At 32.5% G+C, this 20,798-nt stretch overlaps 1 long non-coding RNA gene across 1 annotated transcript; it reads left to right on the plus strand.

Moving 5' to 3' along the window:
* The first annotated feature begins 2,083 nt into the window (after positions 1-2,083).
* LOC145691760 (uncharacterized) lies at positions 2,084-11,276 on the plus strand. Its single transcript, XR_014132536.1, has 3 exons — positions 2,084-2,396; positions 9,941-10,014; positions 11,192-11,276. It is a non-coding gene; the product is annotated as an uncharacterized LOC145691760 (long non-coding RNA).
* Positions 11,277-20,798: the final 9,522 nt, after the last annotated feature.

The raw sequence follows: 20,798 nt of genomic DNA on the forward strand, positions 1-20,798 counted from the left end.
TGCATATTAATTAGGTAAAACTAGGTCATTTTAATATTTTTGCATATTAATTAGGTAAAACTAGATCATTTTTTAATGATATGCATGAAAACTAGAGCATTTTAAGTGGGCGTGGCATTTTGATATCATTTTAATTGGAGCATATTTTTTTTAATTATTCATAGCATGCTAATGTATGCAAATTTACCTGAATCGCGATTAATATTAATTTTTGTTAACCCTTTAACTATTTTATTGACCGGGGTATTATATACTATAATACATGTATAAATAAATAAATATAATATTTACTTACCGATGACGTCACCACATCCTTTGGAGAATCACATTGAACGAACTGCTCCGATTCTTTACGAAGAACGGTGATACCGGAACCGGATTCGCGATCGCGGAGGTTTTTTTTTTCGGATAAAATGCATGTGTTCGCAATAGCTCACACTATGCCTGTTGCAAATTTATTTCTGATGTTGGATCTTATACCTATGCTTACTTTATTTTCTTATTTTTGTTTGAGTACATTTGACATTTTATTTAATCACTGAATTTTTCTATGGATTTTAATATTATATAATAAACTGAGAAGTAAAATATTCCGTAATTATTCTTTATTTGACCGAAATATATTATATAAAAGGCTAAAAAGAACAGTACTACCATCTATTTTTAAAAGAAGGAAATATTTGCTTGTTAAAACTAGATGTTTTCATTTTATGTTGCGTAAAACTTACCGAAACCAAAGATTTTTGCCGTCGGAGAGTGAAAAGGTTGAGGATGACAGGCCCTCTTTCGGCATTTTTTTGAATTACATGGAAACATGAATGGGAACACTTTTTTGTATGTGGACGAGAGGATAAAGGGTATGCCGACAACCTTGGAAAATAATGGAACCATGTTATTGATTGACACTTGTGCGGATATAGGGAGACCTTTAGAGGGGGGAACGGTGTTCTTAGAACTTAATGTAGCTTCATAAAGTCAGGTAGCATCAGGTCTACTTGACCGCTGAAGAACAGAAAGCTTATTTCTGCTTGTTTTGACAAGTCCGTGAGAGAGAGGGAGTACACAGATTAAATTTCAAGTATTGGAACATATGTGACATATATTTGATGAAAATAAATTCTTGTTTTATGATTTGGAACCGTGTAGCTGCGAAAGAATTTTGAAGAATTTGATTGTTTGACAATGAGGCGCGAGGAACACAGTTACATTTTTTTATTTTTATTTTTATTTTTTAAGACTCACTAGAGTTTTGATTGGAGAATGGAAAACACTTGCATTGTTTGAGAAACATTTTAGAAAATGCGAAGAATTTCTTTTACCTTTTTAGCGAGTCCTTGAAGAAATAATTGCGAATACCGTTTGACGTAAATCTCGTAATGTGTTATTTTTTAGTTTGAATGGACATAGCAATTTGAAGTTATTTTGCTCATCTGGAGAAAGTGGATATTATCTTAGGTATTATGGGTAGGCAATATATTTTTAAGTAAAGTTTAACGGGAATTCCAACATTCAGGATTCCTGTTTTTTGTGTACTGTGAGAAAAGGCAGCTTAGGGACGCTGCATTTTTTACTGATATGAGACCCTTTCATTGAAGAAATATGACTTCTTTGATAAACTAAGGTTACACATTGCCTCTTTTTACGGTTTTTTTTTTGTACGCATATGAGAGTCATAAAGAAATTTTACTCGTCCCTTTTTGTTTTGGGAAACGTTCTCTGAAAGAAGAAAGAGAGAAGAGGTGGGAATAAAAAATGTTGGATAATAACTCACCTCAAGTTACCTTGGAAACGAAATAACGCATTGTGAATCACTTTCGGAAAAATGACTGGCGGGAATTAAGGTAGCTGTTGGACCCTGTTGTAAACCTTTGGATCACTAAGGGACGAAAAGAAGGAGAAAAGTTATATTTTAAGTATTGTTTGTTGTCCCTATTTTTTCTCAGCTTTTTTAGTTGGAAGCATGTTTTATTCTTGCTCACTTTAAGGAAGAACAGGATTTTTTACCTTTTGCGCGCCCACTTTTTTCTTTTTTAGTGGGACTTTCATTTTTTTTTTTTTTTTTTTTTTTTGTATTGCATTATTAACTTGCTATGTCTTGTTTCGTCAAGAAAGGCAGGGGGTTGTGTTAAATTGATGTTTTGAAGTTGAGACTGGAACAAGTTGTATACTCCCTTTGTTTCTTTGAAGAACGGTATAGGATTTTTTTCTTTCTTTCCGTTTCCTTATATAAGACTGGATTGTGAAAGTCAGAAGATTATTTTTGTTTATGTGTGCGTGCGAAGTTGTGTTTTTGCTGTTTGTAAATACTTGTGTCTCAGGACTGAAGTTTGAACCAGTCATCATCATCATCATAGGTATTCTGCCTTTATTGGCAGGTCCATATTTGAACCAGTAAGGTAAGTTATTATTTTTATTAATTTAGTTAAGTTTCAATGTTAGGATATTGCAGAATTAAGATTCCACATTAACTTACATATACTACGATTTAGATACAGTCTTTATGTATATGGAGAAAGGCGGTTTGTTGAATATAGTATTTGAGGAGGGAAGAAATGATTATGGAACTGACCTAGAACCATCCCAACATTTGCGTAGTGTAAATACAAGAAGGCTGAAATATTTTTTATAGTTTTGGTTGATTTTGCGATTGGAATTTGTGACTGCTTAGACTGAAAACTACAATAGAAATAATGTTGGAAAATATATTTAGCTTAGCAGTTATTTGTATCAGTAAGAATTAATTTTTGACATCAAATAGACGGACGTTAAGAGTTGCGCAATACGTAAGATAGGCCTATATGAAACGTGGACCTATATTTACAAACTTATATTACATATTTTGAGATTTGAACTATTGTTGGGAATGCTGCTATGTTTGTGCACAATAAGTGTTATTTGATTTAATTTTAGTTTATCTTAACGTTTAGCAGCTAAGCTATATGAGACCTGGGCCTGTATTGTATTTATATATGAGGACCATAGCACATAGTATTTAGCTGATGTTGTGTTACTTAAAGAAACACCAGCTTTTTAGAATTGTTCCCTCAAAAGCCGCCACTGCTGGAAACTTTAGCTTGTTATACATAGGTCTAAAATTTTTTAGTGCTTACTCTTGAAACTAATTGGAGACAGGAGTAATGCCTCTTTTTTAGCAACAATATACGATTTACGAGAGGAAACAGAAGTGAAAATTTTAGATTTCTTATATTTGTAATTGAATTTTCAAAATCTGAGGGGAAGGTGTTTATTTATGTTTGTACATTTCTTGCCCTTACTTATATTGTTGAAAGCGAGAACATGCTATAGAATGTAATTCAGATAGAGTAATTTGGAACTGTGTCAGATACTTTTTTTTTTTTTTTTTTTTTTTGGGAGAATCACACTGTAAGAACACTATTATAACGGATACACATAGTATATTTTACTCGTGTCATCTGTAGTAAATGCTGATTGTTGTAGCGGTGTAGAAAATCGTTAAGCGTAATAGAGAAATTGAATTGTGGCCTGCTTTATATGAGAAGAATAATTGGAAAGAGAAAAGCGTAGTAGACATTATTGCGTGTCATTTGAAAATCAATCAAAAATGATATGCTTAAAAAATGTGATCCTACAATTAGGAACAGAACCAGACTCCGGACTCCAAGACTCCAGGGACACCCCAGATATTTTTAATATTAACTAATCAAGTATTATAGGTTTTAGACAGATGGTATTTTTTTCCGCTTGTGGTATTACTATAACTAAGTCCTTTTTACTAGCGATACTTTTGTTTGCGGTGGGGTGTTTGTATTTGGCATTTGCGTGTTACACTATATACATGCACTGAACTGTTAATAATGAATGTAATTATTGTAATCTCGGAGCATATTAAAATATTATAGTATAGTTTTGATATGCCTATGAAACAACAAAGAAAATTTACGCGCTGGAATTATACGTAAGATTGGGGGCCTCAAAATTTTAATCCGCCTACTTGTTTACAATGAATGAGACAAAGAGATAAAAGAGGAAGTCAGAAACTTATTGCTACTATCTGTAGTATTATTTTCCATTTTAATATGATTTGGTAGGATGTGAAATATATATATATATATATATATATTTTTTTAAAGTAATATGCCGTGAAAATGTATTTTAGGCTACGTACTGTATCAGCACAACGCTGCATTGCAAAGTTTTAATGTCATAATTTCGGGTTTTCTAAAAATAATATTGTTTTATTGTTCTTGACTAAATTAATTAGATGTGGAACATTTTGTATAGCTTGGCTACATGATTTAGAAGAGATATTGAGGTTGGGATGAAAATTTGAATAATATCAACTAAAGCAATTTGTTAGAAATTTTTGTTGAGAGGGGGGGGGGTTCCTTCTTTGTTTTTTGTATGGAGAGTAAAGGTAATGTATAACAGGAGTAGGAATTGTAGGATTATCTTACTTGTTTGGCAAGAAGAATATTGTGTTATTTGGATATTACACCGTCCTTCATTAAATCCTGAATAATAAATGTATTTCTTTTGAGACGATGATAGATTAGTCAAGCTAACTAAAACTGAATTTCTGTACATTTTTCTTTGGAAGATCGGGAGGAGAACGAATGGATAAAAGTTTTCTATTCTGTATAGTAACTAAGCTGAACTAATTAGAACAAGTATTAATACTATTATAGCTACGTTGCTATATTATGAAAGAAACATAGGAAGTTTGACTTGAAAAGTATTTACACTTTTGAGTGTATCAAAGGCAGGAGGACGGAGAAGAAGAGACGGATTTTATAAAGTAAAAATCAATTAAATTATTGTGTGCAAGTAGTGTACGTATATACTCCTTTAAGCAATGCTAAGGAGGGAAAAAATTCACGAGAAGAAAAAACGGACACTTGCTTGCAATGGAAATTAATTCAATATTGCATTTCGGGAGCTATTATTTGTTTGCGGTATACGTAAGCAGTAGCGTAGCCAGGATGTGTGTGTTTTGGGGGGCCCAAGTACTGTTATAGTTACATATAGTAACATTACAAACAAAAAATATATATAAACATAAAAATATATAAAAAATTACAATCGTCAAAGTACCAAAGTACGCTGTCGGACCTCTTTGGGGAGGCAGCCGGCCCCTCTGCCCTCCTTCCCTATCCCACTGCACGTAAGAGGTTTGGTAATTCCTTAGAGACCCGCGATAGTTTGCATTGAACTGAATTATTAAGTAATAGTTAGAGCAGGGAATTAACAGAGTTTTTACACATATGAGATGGAAATACGGGCTAGCGATATTTTGACGGGGGCCTGTATATTGGAAAGTAATTCATTTCTTTGATAAAGAGATGTATTGAACATGAAATAAGGATTGATTTTAAAAATGTAGGAATCCCAAATTAAAGATAGCAAGATCTAATTTAGTAATTGTCAGATTTATGCGTTCTTCTAGGGGGAGATACATGGTAATTACTGGATATAAGACAAATCTTTCAAATGTGGGTGTGGAGAATATAGGTGTATGGTGCGGGACAAATGGATGTAGAGATCCAAACGAAGAGATTTTTATTTTTAATTTAACTATTGACCTAGCGCCGCGAGAGGAAACGTATATTATTTAATGCACCATACATATTGTAAAATGTGGGTATGGAGAATAACAAATATATTTTTCACGAGCTTTGCTCTTTTTGCTGACTGCATCTAGATATTATTTATTGGTCTTCTTTTATTGGTTTACCTTATCCTCTTTTAGCATGGTAGTACATATTATTTTATTTTTGGGCGCCCATGAAGCTTTTATTGATTGCTAAAAATCTTACGAAATTGTTTATGAATAACACACTTTATTGACTTACGGTTTCTAATTAGCACCAGTCAAACGTTTGCTTGGCTTTTTTCAGAAGTTTCTGTGACTGGTTGTTCATGATTAAAAAGTAGGATGCTATCAGTACTATGAATCTTTTTAAAGATTTTTTTCACTATATAGCGAGTTAAAAGTATGACGCGCTTTATACTTATTTTGACTGCTTTTGGTTTGTAATGGTAACCAGCCTAATCGCAATAGGTATTCTTAGTATAAAGAAAGAATACTAGATTTAGGGGCGAAAACACTATGGGGAGGGAGTTAACAAATGATATCCATGTTCGTATAGTACATAGAATGGTATAGCAGTTGTATCAATGATTCAGTTTGTGTTGCAACGAATTTTACGAAATGTGAGTATGGAGAAAATAAATTAGTTTGAATATAAGGAAATGTTACGAAATGTTGGATTCTTGTTTTAGTATAGCAACCAAATGAGAATTTGATGATAAGGACACATAAAATTAAGACACAAATGAAGAAGCATAACAAGGGAAATATATTTGTAATATCGATAAACGTAAAGAGGTGACGGTGACTTACACTAATTATTGAATATGTCAGAATAAGCATATGGCTGGTACGACATGGTATCCAACTATTGTTTTCTATGAATTTGAATTTTTCCTCTTGGTATTACATGTACCCTTTGTCTTACTTTGACATTACTATTTTTTGACTTCTAACTAAACTTTACCTAACTTATGTCCTGATTTGATGTACGTAATTGCTGTCCTTTCAACTAGGCTTTTAGATAGTTTATTTTTCCTTTTGTTTAAATTAGTAGTGTATGTTTAACTGATTTTTAACTTATTTTCCTAATTTAACATAACCTAATCAACTTATCTTTACTTGTTGAGTAATATAATTCTCCTTCATTGTCGCACATGGTGATAAATATTTTCCTTATATGATTTCATGCCTATAAATCTTCATTTTCTGTTATCCACTATTGTTCCTGATTTTATTTCCAAACGCGAACTAAATTTAATTTATATTATTCCCGGTTTGCTTTTCATAGTAATTGATCCTCAACTGAAACATCACTTGACGCTGCTATACAACACTTATTTTTCTCACTTCCAACTCTGAACGAAAACTTAATTTAACGAATTTCCACTTTGATTTGTTAGTCATTGGTTGGTATCCAATACTGCTTGACGGTAATAAATATAAAATAATTTACATTTTCTAAGATTTAGGCTTTCCTAATGTAATTGACTTAACATACGTCGAATGACCTACTTTCTTCCTTTGTAATGCGCACCTTTTGCTTGCATGCCTAAGCAAAATTTCTCCCTCTCTGCTTGTTTTTATTTTCTGTTACTGTGTATCTAATTGCTCGAGTATCTATCTCTCTCTATCCCTCTTTTCTCTCTCTCCCTCTTTACATATATCTGTAGTTTGTATGTTGGCTTCCTTTCTGATTGTTTTTGAGTATCTCCTCTCTCTCTCTCTCTTCCTTTTTTCTCTTTCTCCCTCTTTACATATATCTGTAGTTTGTATGTCTTCCTTCCTGCTTGCTTTTACTTTCTGTTACTGTGTATCTGATTGTTTGAGTATCTGTATATCTCTCTCCTGCCTCTCTACTTGTTTTACTCTCTGTATGCATGTCTATTGACTATCGCTCTACTTCTTTTGAGTATCTGTAGTTGTCTCAGTGCACAGCTTTGCTTGCATGCCTAAACAAAATTTGCCCCTCTTTGCCTGTTTGTACTTTCTCTATGTAATTCTACGTATTTGAGTATCTGCTTGCTTGAGTATCTATCTCTCTCCCTCTCTTCCTTTTTTCTCTTTCTCCCTCTTTACATATGGGGGCCGCGGTGGCTCAGTGGTAGAGCGTTCACCTCTGGTGCATGGGATCCCGGGTCCAAACCCTGCTCTCGCCAAGTGAACTTTGTGGTGGACAAACACCGTGTGCGTGGGTTTTCTCGGGGTTCTCCCGTTTCCTCCCACTTTCTTTATTCCACCATTTCATTCATTACTCATCATCACCGTCTCCTTTAGCCTAACCGGCATAACCGTGGGACGTAAAACTCAAAGATTTCATTTCATTTTTTCCCCTCTTTACATATATCTGTAGTTTGTATGTCTTCCTTCCTGCTTGCTTTTACTTTCTGTTACTGTGTATCTGATTGCTTGAGTATCTGTATATCTCTCTCCTGCCTCTTTTCTCTTTCTCCCTCTTTACATATATCTGTAGTTTGTATGTCTTCCTTTCTGATTGTTTTGAGTCTCTCTCTCTCTCTCCCTGATTTGAGTATCTGTAGTTTGTATTTTGGCTTCCTTTCTGCTTGTTTTTGAGTTTCTCTCTCTCTCTCTCTCTCTCTCCCTCTTTACATATATCTGTAGTTTATATTTTGACTTCCTTTTCTACTTGTTTTGGGTATCTCTCTCTATCTCTCTCTTCCTCTTTTCTCTCTCTCTCTCTCTCTCTCTCTCTCTCTCTCTTTACACACATATATAGCTGTAGTTTGTATGTTATCTTCCTTTTTACTTGTTTTGAGTCTCTCTCTCTCCTTGTTTTGAGTATCTGTATGTTTCTCTCTTTACGTATCCGCTATTTGTTTTCACTTTTATGTATGTATTTCTTTCTATAGAATGAAGAGTTTCACAGAAGTTGAGTTTCAAAACTTTATTGAACCTTAAGCTACTACAATTTAATCTACCCTAATTTTGACACTTGGTCTTCTAAGTAATCTTTATCTACATTTTCAGTTAACTTTTCCTAATTCTCTTTTTTGTTAGTAGTATGCCTTTACATTGGTTTTCAAGATGCTCTAACTTATTTCTGTGCTTGGTATTATTAGTCTCTCGTCATTCGTAGTTCTTGGTAATTTTTTTGCTTGTTTTCCTTAGTGATCTCATGTTGAATTCTTTGACTCGTACTTGATGCTTTTGGTATGATCTAACCTAGATGACCTGAATAATTTATTTTGAATTAATTTAAGGTTTTGATAATAGTGTCCTTGATTGTACGTTTTATTCTTCTTAATGCAACTTATTACTTTTTAGTTGTGCTTGCTACCCAATATATTCTTTGTGCCTTTTTCTGCTTGTTTTTTCTTATAAATGCAACTAAGTAAAGTTTCTAAGTTTTGTTATTTGTTAATTAGCCAAATGAACCTCATACTTGATTTTTTTGGAATGTTCTTATCCTGAACTAGTCTTAATCTATTTGAAAAGCTTTTTGCCCCTTATTTGCTATTCTATGTCTGTTATCAATCCTATTATTAGATACCTTTATCTCATATTAACTACTACTACTACTACTACTACTACTTGGCTGAATCCCTAACCAATTTACTACTGGTATTTCTTAACATGCATGAATGCTATTTTATTCTGTTCTTTAACCTAACCCAAGCTATTTCTTATCGCCTATTTTCTTTGTCAGGCTATCCTATGTCTTCTATGTTTCTATCTGTGCTTGTAACTTTTCTTGTTTTTTTCTGTTTTTGTGTCTAACTCAAGTTTCTTTCTTAGGTTTTGTCATCTGTCTTTATGCATGCTTTTGTTTCTGTGTATAAATCAAGTTTCCTTCTTATGTCTTCTTTTCTAATTTTCTCTTAGTATTCTTTTCTAACTTTCTCTTAGTATTCTTTGTACTCTAACTAAGTATTCATAAAATTTTTATAATGGTTTCATTTAGGTCTCTCATTAGAACACTCGGAACTTACAAAATATTCCATTGACATCACCTGTGCCTACTTACATATACTCCGATTGCTTGGCTCCTCCCCTACTGTTTTTTCTTAGCTTCGTATTCTGTAATACTCCTATTTGAAACTATCATTATATATAAACTACTGAAAAAACTAGCTCATTCTAATCTCATCTTATATAAAAACCAAATGTAACTATAGTCACCTCCGAAATATATCTTTAGATCCAGTTAATAAAATCTTACTGATCACAGCATTCTTTCAATTTATATATACGCATTAGGCATATTGTATACTAACATATAAGATAGTGTATAGTATAAATATAGATATTAATTACGTACGTAGTAAGGTATAAGATTATATACTATAATGTATACTACATAGATATTCTTAGTACTACATATGTTCTAACACATGTAATGTTATATTTTAGGTTACCCTTTGCAAAACTAGTATAACTGACCATCAGAAGTATTAGAGGAACAGGATATCTTTCTGCTACCAAAGGTATGTTTCTTATCATCTGAGCTTCCTATGGAAGCGAATTACTATTTACAAGTTCTCAAATGAAATTTGCTCTTTAAAATTTAAAAAAAAAACGAGTTTGTGTAACAGACGAGAGAATAAAAGATACGACCCAATAAATAAATAAATAAATAAATAAATAAATAGAGTTTACGTAGTAAAACGAACTATCTAAAATTCCTATGGAAGCGATTTATTTACAAGTTCTCAAATGAAATTTGCTCTTTAAAATTTTAAAAAACGAGTTTGTGTAACAGACGAGAGAATAAAAGATACGACCCAATAAATAAATAAATAAATAGAGTTTACGTAGTAAAACGAACTATCTAAAATTCCTATGAAAGCGAATTATTTACAAGTTCTCAAATGAAATTTGCTCTTTAAAATTTTAAAAAAACGAGTTTGTGTAACAGACGAGAGAATAAAAGATACGATCCAATAAAAAAATAAGGAGATTTCACTGAAAACGATCCGTCAAAGTTATGAAAGGAACATTGAAAGACCAAGTAGAAATAATCAAACATATAAGAAAGAACATTGAAAGAACAAGTAGAAATAATCAAACATCTAAGAAAGAACATTGAAAGACCAAGTAGAAATAATCAAACATATAAGAAAGAACATTGAAAGAACAAGTAGAAATAATCAAACATCTAAGAAAGAACATTGAAAGACCAAATAGAAATAATCAAACATCTAAGAAGGAACTTTGAAAGACCAAATAGAAATAATCAAACATCTAAGAAAGAACATTGAAAGACCAAATAGAAATAGAAATAAAGGTTAGCTTAAGCTAGGTTAAGTTAGCTTCATTGAACATTTGAATATTCACAGCATAGCTGCTCTACGGAGTATGTGTTATTTGAAATAACACGCAAGAAAAATAAGACGAGTTTTCTTTGAAAACAATCCAATAAGTAAAGAGTTTAGGACAGAAAACGAACGAAGAAAAAATCGTGAGCATGTTGCTGCAAGAGTATTATTGAAAATAATACGAAATAATAAAAATAAGAAACGAAAGAAAACAAGCAACAGTAGAAAACGAACCTGATAATAATACGCGAAAATGAAAGATAAGCGATTTATAAAAAATGATTAGTAAAATAAATTACAAGTAATAAATTACAAGTGTTACTTAGTAATGTTTCTTTTGTTTCAGGGCAACTAATTGGAGATTGAAAACAACTACTAACTAGAAGTTGGAACGAAATTCAGAATTCCAAAGTATCAAAGTTCACAGAAGTAAAGTAAGTATCATTGACGACTTAATAAAGTTTCTGCTTAAGAAATTTTTTCACATGCAATATTTTTGTAACAAAGTTTGTAACATGCAGATTACTTTCAAATTATTTTTATTAGCGTCAGTTATTTTTAAGATCATGCATTTGTTTTGCGCAACGTAAACTTTGTAACATGATTCCATTTACAACATACAGTTTTTGTCATGAAATTTGTTTCGTGCTTGTATTTTTAATGTATAAATCTTTCTTTGAATTTATTTTTGTTTACAATATACATTTAAGTTTATTCAGCATACAGCTGTTAACAGCAGTTTAATTTTTTGTTCTGCTTTGAAATTTTGTCATCAATAACTTTTAGCATACAATTGTTAACAGTAGTTTAAATTTTTATTTCTGATTTGAAGTTTTGTCATGTTTAAATATTTTTCAACATGCATTCCTTTAAAAATTGTAGCATGCAACATAGTTAAATGATCGCATCATATACTTTCATTACATGCAAAGTAATTTTAAATATACAATTACAAGAAAAATATTTTCATTATATGTTACGTGTAAGTTAAACGCATACCAAAAATTTCGACAGCATGCATTTAATGTTTGAAATACTTTCATTACATACAAATTATCTTCCAAACATATAGTTTAGTAATACAGATTTTCAAAATTTACATTCTGAAATATAATTTTCATGTAAAGTAATATTGTTTCTTTATTATTACAGCATTCACGTGTTTCATCAACTGAATTTACCACACTCGGGTAACACCATCTAAGAACATTTAGATAAGGTTTTTCCTGTTTGCCCAGCGGCGGTAAGTGTTCACACAGAATTTTGTCAAACTTTAAAAGTTGTTAATAAACAGAAAATATTTTGTTACATAGATGAATTAATAAAAAACATCAAGATTTTAACCTAATGAGAAAACAAATATAAAGAATATATAAAAGGTTTAAGTACACAAAATGACATAATTATGAAGAATTGAATTTTACAATTAACATAGTTTGATGAACGTGTGCAGAAAAATTTTTTCAAAACATTTTTATTTTTCAAAGTTACACTTTTAATTTCGCAAATTGAATTTTTAAGTTTCCATTATGCATTTTGTTTTGAAAATGCATTTTCCCTTTTAACTTTTATTTTTAATTTTCAAAATTTGCATTTTCATTTTCGTGAATTGTATTTTTAATTTGAAAATTAGATTTTCATTTTATGACTCACCTTTTTTAGTTTACATTTCTGCATTTTTTAATTTTATGTTTTTGCATTTTGGTTTTAAAAATTGCATCTTCCTTTTTTAAACTTGTATTTTTTAATTTAGTATAATGTAAATACATTCTTTATACGTATAACAATTTCAAAGTATCGCTACAAGTAAATTAGAAATTTGTAAAGTTTAATAATACAAGACATTCTTAATTTTATCAGTTAGAATATAAATGGGTATCAAAGTAGAAGATAAAAAATATCATTAACAGTTACTTAATGAAAACTAACATTACAAGTTATTAACTTTTTTAGTAATAAATAAATCATGTATTACAAAATATATTAAAACAGAATTTAAAATTGTATCATAAAAACTACATTATCACAAAAATATTTAATGTGTGTTACCTTTGTTTGCTTATACATTTCACCTTACTTTTTACAATTTTAATTGGTACGATTCCTATGGAAACTCGGAACAATCTATGATTGTGAATATATTAAAAATTCTTTCAGAAACTCTGTTTATGTATTCTATCGTTTGTTACACAAACTTGTTGATAAAATGTTGGGATCCAATAAAATTATACAGCGTGATCCAATAAATATTTCACTTGCTTTGCAAATTCAGAACACTCTTTGAGTGTGAACTGATAAATAATTTGTTTTAAAGGAATTATATTTTTCTAACCTTTTTTATTTGGTTTTAAGTTCATTTAATCTCTGCTATTTTTCTATACTATTCCTATTAATTCTTTTTGTTATACTTTTTTTGTTATTTTCTTTAAGTGATTTGTAATAATTGACGATCTTGGTTCTATTTTCTTTTCTTTTCTTTTTCTTTTTTCTTTCTTTCTTCTGTTTGTGTTTGGTAGTAATTCTTTTCTATGCTATTTATATTGTAACTAACTAGATAACTAACTTGATTCTATTTTCTTTCTTTCCTCTGTTTCTGTTTGCTACTATTTGTATTTTCTTTTATATTGTAACTAACTAGATAACTAACTTAATTTTTCTTTCTTTCTTCTGTTTGTGTTTGCTACTATTTCTATTTTCTTTTTATATTTTAACTAACTAGATAACTAACTTGATTCTATTTTCGTTCTTTCTTCTTTTGTTTGTGTTTGCTACTATTTGTATTTTCTTTTTATATTTTAACTAACTAGATAACTAACCTGATTCTATTTTCTTTCTTTCTTCTGTTTGTGTTTGGTAGTAATTCTTTTCTATGCTATTTATGTTTTAACTAACTAGATAACTAACCTGATTTTATTTTCTTTCATTCTCTCGCTTGCTTTGAAAATTCAAAAGTCTGAGTGTGAATTGTTTAATAATTTGATGATATTTTTCTTTGTTATACTTTTGTTGTTAGTTATATGTTTGGAAAACTTTTATTTCATGAAATTAATATTTGATTACCGTTTAAGTTACAAATTATAATAATTATTAATTCAACATGTGATAAACAAAAGATTCTAACGATTATGGATACGAAATTTTTCTTAATGCGATTGCGTACGAAATTACAAAGTAAATGCGTCTGGGTACGAGATTACAAACTGAATGCGTATGGGTACGAGAGTACGTTTCGCGCCTATATAAAGCGTGCGAAATCGGCGCGGCCTCAGTTTAGAAGAAGCACTGTTAGGGTGAAGACGTTTTTGATTGAACACTACGAGTTGTAATTGTAAACATACAACAGCTAGATAAAAAATTACAAGATTTTGTCATTTAGTGTTATCGGAAACTGTGAGTGGATAAACATTTAATCACCAATAAGCAGTGTTAGTATAGGATTGCTATTTTAGAAAATATCGGGAATCTTCGGCAATTTTCGGCAAACTTCGTGTTGAATTCTTGGAATTGGGTAGAATTCTTGGAATTTGTAATAACTAAGTCTATATAACGGCGGGAAAATTGCGCGGCGGTCAGTATAGCAGAAGAATTTGTACGGTAAAGACGTCCCTGATTGCAGTCTCCGTGTTGTGATCAACAGTTTATTACGGGATATTGTAAATTGTTTTTGCGGAAAGTAGTGAAGGATTTACCGTTAAACTTTGAAGTATATCTTCGGTAAACACATTGCGGATCATATCATAAAATTCTAGTTACCAAACTTCAAGAAGAATTATCAGTAAGCTGATTTTCGAACACCTTGACAATCTTCGACAAACTTCGTGGAATAGAATTCTTGGAATTTGCAATAGTCTGCATGTATATAAGAGAGGTCAAATATCGCAGGCACTCAGTATAAAAGAAGAAGTTGTATGGTGAAGACGTTTCTACTTGTACGTTGCGTGGATCAATTAACTTGAAGAAAAGTTTATTACGTGAGATTATAAATTATAATTACCGGAAAGTGTTTAAGGATTTGCCGATAAACTTAGAAGAATTTCTACGGTAAAGTGCAAAAGTTACGGAAAATTTATCAGTATAGTTATCGGGAAGTATTAGTGCAATTGCCGATAAACTTTCAGCTGGAGTGTCGGAAATTGAAAAGTTACGAGACAATATCATTTACAAGAGGAATTATTAACTTTATCTTTGGAGTACAGTGTACTGAATATCAATATATAGTGTTAATCTAATATTATTTTACAAATATATTGGTGTAACTTAGGAAGATAGCATTTTATATATATTCTTATAGAGGAATATAATATTGTGGTTACAGATGGCGCGCATACAAAATCTTAAGGAACTCAATGATCTGTTGGCCATTCAGGACCGTTGTGGATATGACGCTCCAGATACTACATATTATACATGGAAACGTGTAGTTGAAAAATATCATTCTATGGGGGTGCGTGTACGTAATGTGCAATATGATCGACTGTTGCAAGCATTATTTAAGCACTACGGAATTGCTCAGCAACTTATTTTGGCGGGGTGTGAAACTGCTGCCGATATTACCGACCTTTATTGTACAGGGTTCTTTCGCGTGGGTGATATAAAAAGTCAGGCTTGCGGTAAGCTCAAACAGTTGATTTCAACAGGTAAAACTAGTGGGTTGTCTGCGGAAATCGCTGGTGAGCTATTAGGTGAACCTGTGAACTTGGCTGGCCCGAGTTCTGAAGAATCACCTATGACAATGTTTGGTACGGGTGTGTCAAAGTTTCAAGTTGTGAAGAGTGCATTCCGTAATTATGCGTACTTTGGAATTAAGGGAAAAGAAGTAACCATTAAGTGTATGGGTAATAGTGGAATCGAAGACCCGGAAAAACATGTACGAGATCTGTTTGATTTCGTATTCGCCCATACATTAAAGGATGTTGATCAGAACACCTTTGTAGGAATGACTATCGAGAGCACTGCCTCGAAGTTAAATAAGCCTATCTATTTGCCTTGGCGCAAAAAATCGCAATTGAACCCGGAGGCCCTCCTCTCCGTAGTAGAAAACACCCTCAACAGTAATGAGGAGTTCCTAATTGGAGGTGACGTCACCTTTAAGGTGCATAGTGTACATCTCCGAAAGGGAAGAGGTAAAAGACGGAATCGAACCATTGCAAAATATGCACCATTGGGTGAATTTTTAGAAGATAAATTGGTTACTATGGAGAAGGATGTATATTGTCTCCCAAAAAGTGTAATTCTTGGGATGGCAAGGGCTGATCAAAAACATGACCATGTGTGTAAGTTGAAAAAAAATCCTGAACGCTTATTAAGGAAAGCAATAAAATTATGCATATCATTAGGAATTGAAGCTAGCGCCCAAAACGGATGTACTCTCGAAGACGCAAAGAAAATTCAAAACCACCTCACATCCAAGTACCAAATTATTGTCTTTGAAAGGAAGCTTAATAGTCGGGAATTTCATGTGTTATATCCGGGTGTAAAGGGTGGAAAGCAAATATATATCTTATATGAGGACAAACATTATCAACTCATTGGAAGCATTCGTAAGCTTTTGGGAACAGAAGGTTTTTGCGTACATTGTTTGCAGGGGTATAATAACTCTGGTATTTATCACAAATGTGAATTCAAGTGCACGTATTGTGATAAGTATCATGAATTATCTACCTCTGACATTAAACGCGAATGTAATGATTGCAATAGATTGTTTTCATCGAATGAGTGTTTCAGCAATCATAAAGATGTATCAAAACGTGGCAAGAGTGTATGCGACTTAGTCAAGGTTTGTAGCGATTGTGGCGTAATGTTTGATTTAAGGCGTCGAAAATCTGAGCACAAGTGTGGTGAGCGGTTGTGTAAACCATGCAATATGCATGTAGACCGAAACCACGCTTGTTATGTTCAGAATCAAAGCCTTACCCGGGTTGAAAAGTATTTGTATATAATATTCGATGTAGAGACTATGCTACTGGATATGAATGCTAATGGGGAACAAGAACATGAAGTAAATCTTGTGTGTGCACAAGTAATTTGTCACTCGTGCAAGGATAACACGTTGGATGACTTATGTCAAACATGCGGAGATGAAAATGGAAATCGTGAGTTTTCTTTTAAAACTCTTGATGGGTTTGTTAAGTTTGTGCTAACACCACGTCGAGAGTTTGAGAAGGTCATTGTGTTATCACATAATGGGAGTCGTTATGACATCCATTTTGTAGCTAAATATCTTACAGTGACCGAGCATCTTTCTGTAAATCTAACAATGACGGGACAAAAGATTACTGAGTTGAGAGTCGGAAACGGTCATATTGTGTTTCGAGATACTTATCTTTACATGGGAATTAAATTATCAAAATTCCCGAAAACTTTAGGCCTGCGCGGTAATTTAAGGAAGGGAACTTTCCCATATTTGTTTAATACACCCGCTAATCAAAATTACATAGGCAAAATTCCGGATCTTAAATATTTTGATCCCGACAGTTTGTCCCCCGAGGAAAAAGGACAGCTAATCGCCTGGCACCAAGAACGTGCTGCAAGTGGCGAGGAGTATGATCTCCAAAAGGAGATGCTCGCGTACTGTCGTAACGACGTAAGAATTTTAGCTGAGGGTGTCATAAAATTCTCAGACCTGATCGAAGAGAAAACTGGCGGTATTCAGTGTTTCATTTCTTCAAGCACAATAGCCAGTCTTGCTATGCATGTCTATTGCGCCTTATATTTACCTAAAGATTCAATTGGTGTAATTCCGCCTCTTGGATTTGATTATCGCGATCAGCAAAGTGTGAAAGCACTTCAATGGTTGCGGTATTTAAAGAAAACAAGAGGTACTGAAATTCAGTCTGCGGAAAATGGCACCGAAAGAAGATTTGGGAAATATAAGGTCGATGGATATGAACCATCTAGTAAGACTGTCTTTGAATTCATGGGATGTTACTGGCACTCGTGTAAATCATGCTATCCTGAATTACGTCACGAACAACTTGACGAATCCTCGTCTCATCGTGCAATTATGCAGCAACGTTATGAGGCAACCATCATTAAATTAAATTACCTACGTAGCCGAGGACTTAATGTCATTGAAATGTGGGAATGCCAATGGGATGATCAGGTGAAGAAAGACAAGTCCATTCAAGAGTTCATTCGAACTCAATGTAGGGATATTGTCGATCATTTGATCCCCAAGCATGCATTTAATGGTGGTCGCACAGAATGTTTCAACGCGTTGTATGAATGCACTGATGAGGAAAGCATTCAATATCTGGATGTTACAAGTCTCTACCCGTGGGTAATGGCTCGTAAGCCGCTGCCAGTAGGTATGCCAAAAATACACAGGGGGCCAGACTTTCCAGACGTGGAAAGTATCCATGGGTTAGTCAAATGCACCATCATGCCTCCAAATGATTTGTATTTTCCGATTCTTCCATATGTGGGTGGCGGACGATTACTTTTCGGACTGTGCCAGACATGTATGGAGGAGGAAAATGTCAACAATTGCATGCACTGCGATAAGGACAGGAGTATTACTGGTACATTCTGCACCCCAGAACTTCACAAAGCAATACAAGCCGGATACAAAATACTGCAAATTATAGAAATTTGGGAATTTAACCTGGTTGGCGGCGAGGAGGATAATTCAAATAGTCTGTTTAAAGACTACGTAAATTCCTTCCTAAAAATGAAGCAGGAAGCCTCAGGTTTTCCTGCTCACTGTCAAAGCAAAGGAGACCAGCAAAAATATATTGCAGACTATTATGCCCATGAAGGCATACAGTTAACAGAAGAAAACATTGAATCGAACCCGGGATTGAGGTATATCGCTAAGATATTCCTCAATTCGCTGTATGGAAAATGGGGTCAGAGAACAGACTTACCGCAGACAAAAATTGTTGACAATCCAGAAACATTTTTTACATACCTATTGTCGCCGCAATATGAAGTGCAAACTGTAACGCCCCTTGGTGACGAACACTTGATTGTCACATACAAGGACATCGAGAACGAAAACAAACCGTGGAAGTTCTCGAATGTCGTACTTGCCGCGTTTATTACATCATGGGCAAGGCTTCGGCTTCATGACCTATTGACGGCAGCAGGACCAAACAATGTTTTATATTGTGACACGGACAGCATTATGTATGTCCAAAGACGTGATGCTAAGCCCAAGCTTACAACCGGATCCTACTTGGGAGAGCTAACTAATGAAGTTCCAGAAGGGTGGGAAATTGACATGTTCATTGGCTTAGGGGCTAAAAATTACGCGTACCGTTTAAAAGAAATTGGGACGGGTAATTTTGATTATGTATATAAAATTAGGGGAATCACTTTGGACAGTAGAACGCGGGAAGAAATTAATTTTGAACATTTTTATGATTTAGTTCGCGATGACATTGAGAAAAAAGAGTTAAACTTCCCAGGGAGGATTGTGCGTAAAACTGGGTTTAGCATTGTATCACGACCTGAGACAAAAACTCACCGTAAAGTAAATAACAAGAGACAGCGTTTAAACCCTGACAGTATTACCGACTACCGTACTATCCCTTATGGTTATCGAAGCCAAAGTCCTGTCCTGTAATGCGTTGTGTGAGTGTATGTGCGTTTGTATATAATTATTTATTTATCACATGTAAATATTAGTGTGAATGGTATGAAAACATCTAGGGTAATCACACATTTTCGTTATCCCCACCTGGATATACCATATAAATATTCTAAACTATAAGATTCCTTTTACGCTCACAAGTACTGATCATCCCTATATCACCTACGCTGTACCGCATCCTCTTTTTGTAAACAATATAGTATTTTGTAAATAAATTTTCAGTTAGCTGTTATATATTGCAAATAGATTTTCACGTATTATTCTGATATTAAATTGTATATTGTTATTGTAAATAATGTAAATATTGTAAATATAAATATTGTAAATATGTAAATTGTAAATATGTAAATATTCTAATATGTAAATGAAAACATTAATATTGAAAATGTACAATAGAAAATATCAATATTGTAAATACCCAAATAAAAACAACAATTATAGGAAATATACAAATAAAAGTACCACCGTTGCAAATGCATGAAAAAAACTACAATTAATGAAAAGTAATTCATGTAAATATATGTTTGAAAATATAAATAATGTAAAAAATATACCAATGAAAAACTAAAATTATTGAATTTTTTTTGTTGAAAATTTCAATATTGTATTTAATCAATGAACAACACAATAAATAATATCAATTTTAATAATGTGTTTTATTCCCATACATCCAATAATAGATATCATACTAAGAAGTATGTGTGTTCTATATAAGATAAAGGAAGAATACATATACTGCGTCATATCAAGTATTCAACGATCATACATATACTTTTTACATGCTTTAATAATACTTTATGTGACGCTCTTTCATTTTAAATTAAGTATTATGCATATATATTCAATAAACATCAAATAAGTATGTGTATTCAATGTAAGATAAAGGAAGAATACATATACTATATCATATCAAATATTTGACAATAGTACATATACTTTTACCTCTTTTAATAATACTTAATGTGCTAGTCTTATAAATTTCTCTACAATAAATATTTCGGAATCGTAAATCCGGTTCCGGTATCACCATTCTTCGTAAAGAATCGGAGCAGTTCGTTCAATGTGATTCTCCAAAGGATGTGGTGACGTCATCGGTAAGTAAATATTATATTTATTTATTTATACATGTATTATAGTATATAATACCCCGGTCAATAAAATAGTTAAAGGGTTAACAAAAATTAATATTAATCGCGATTCAGGTAAATTTGCATACATTAGCATGCTATGAATAATTAAAAAAAATATGCTCCAATTAAAATGATATCAAAATGCCACGCCCACTTAAAATGCTCTAGTTTTCATGCATATCATTAAAAAATGATCTAGTTTTACCTAATTAATATGCAAAAATATTAAA

Source organism: Thermobia domestica, chromosome 8 (assembly GCF_964235325.1).
Source record: "Thermobia domestica chromosome 8, izTheDome1.hap1.1, whole genome shotgun sequence".
Classification (NCBI taxonomy): Eukaryota; Metazoa; Arthropoda; class Insecta; order Zygentoma; family Lepismatidae; genus Thermobia; species Thermobia domestica.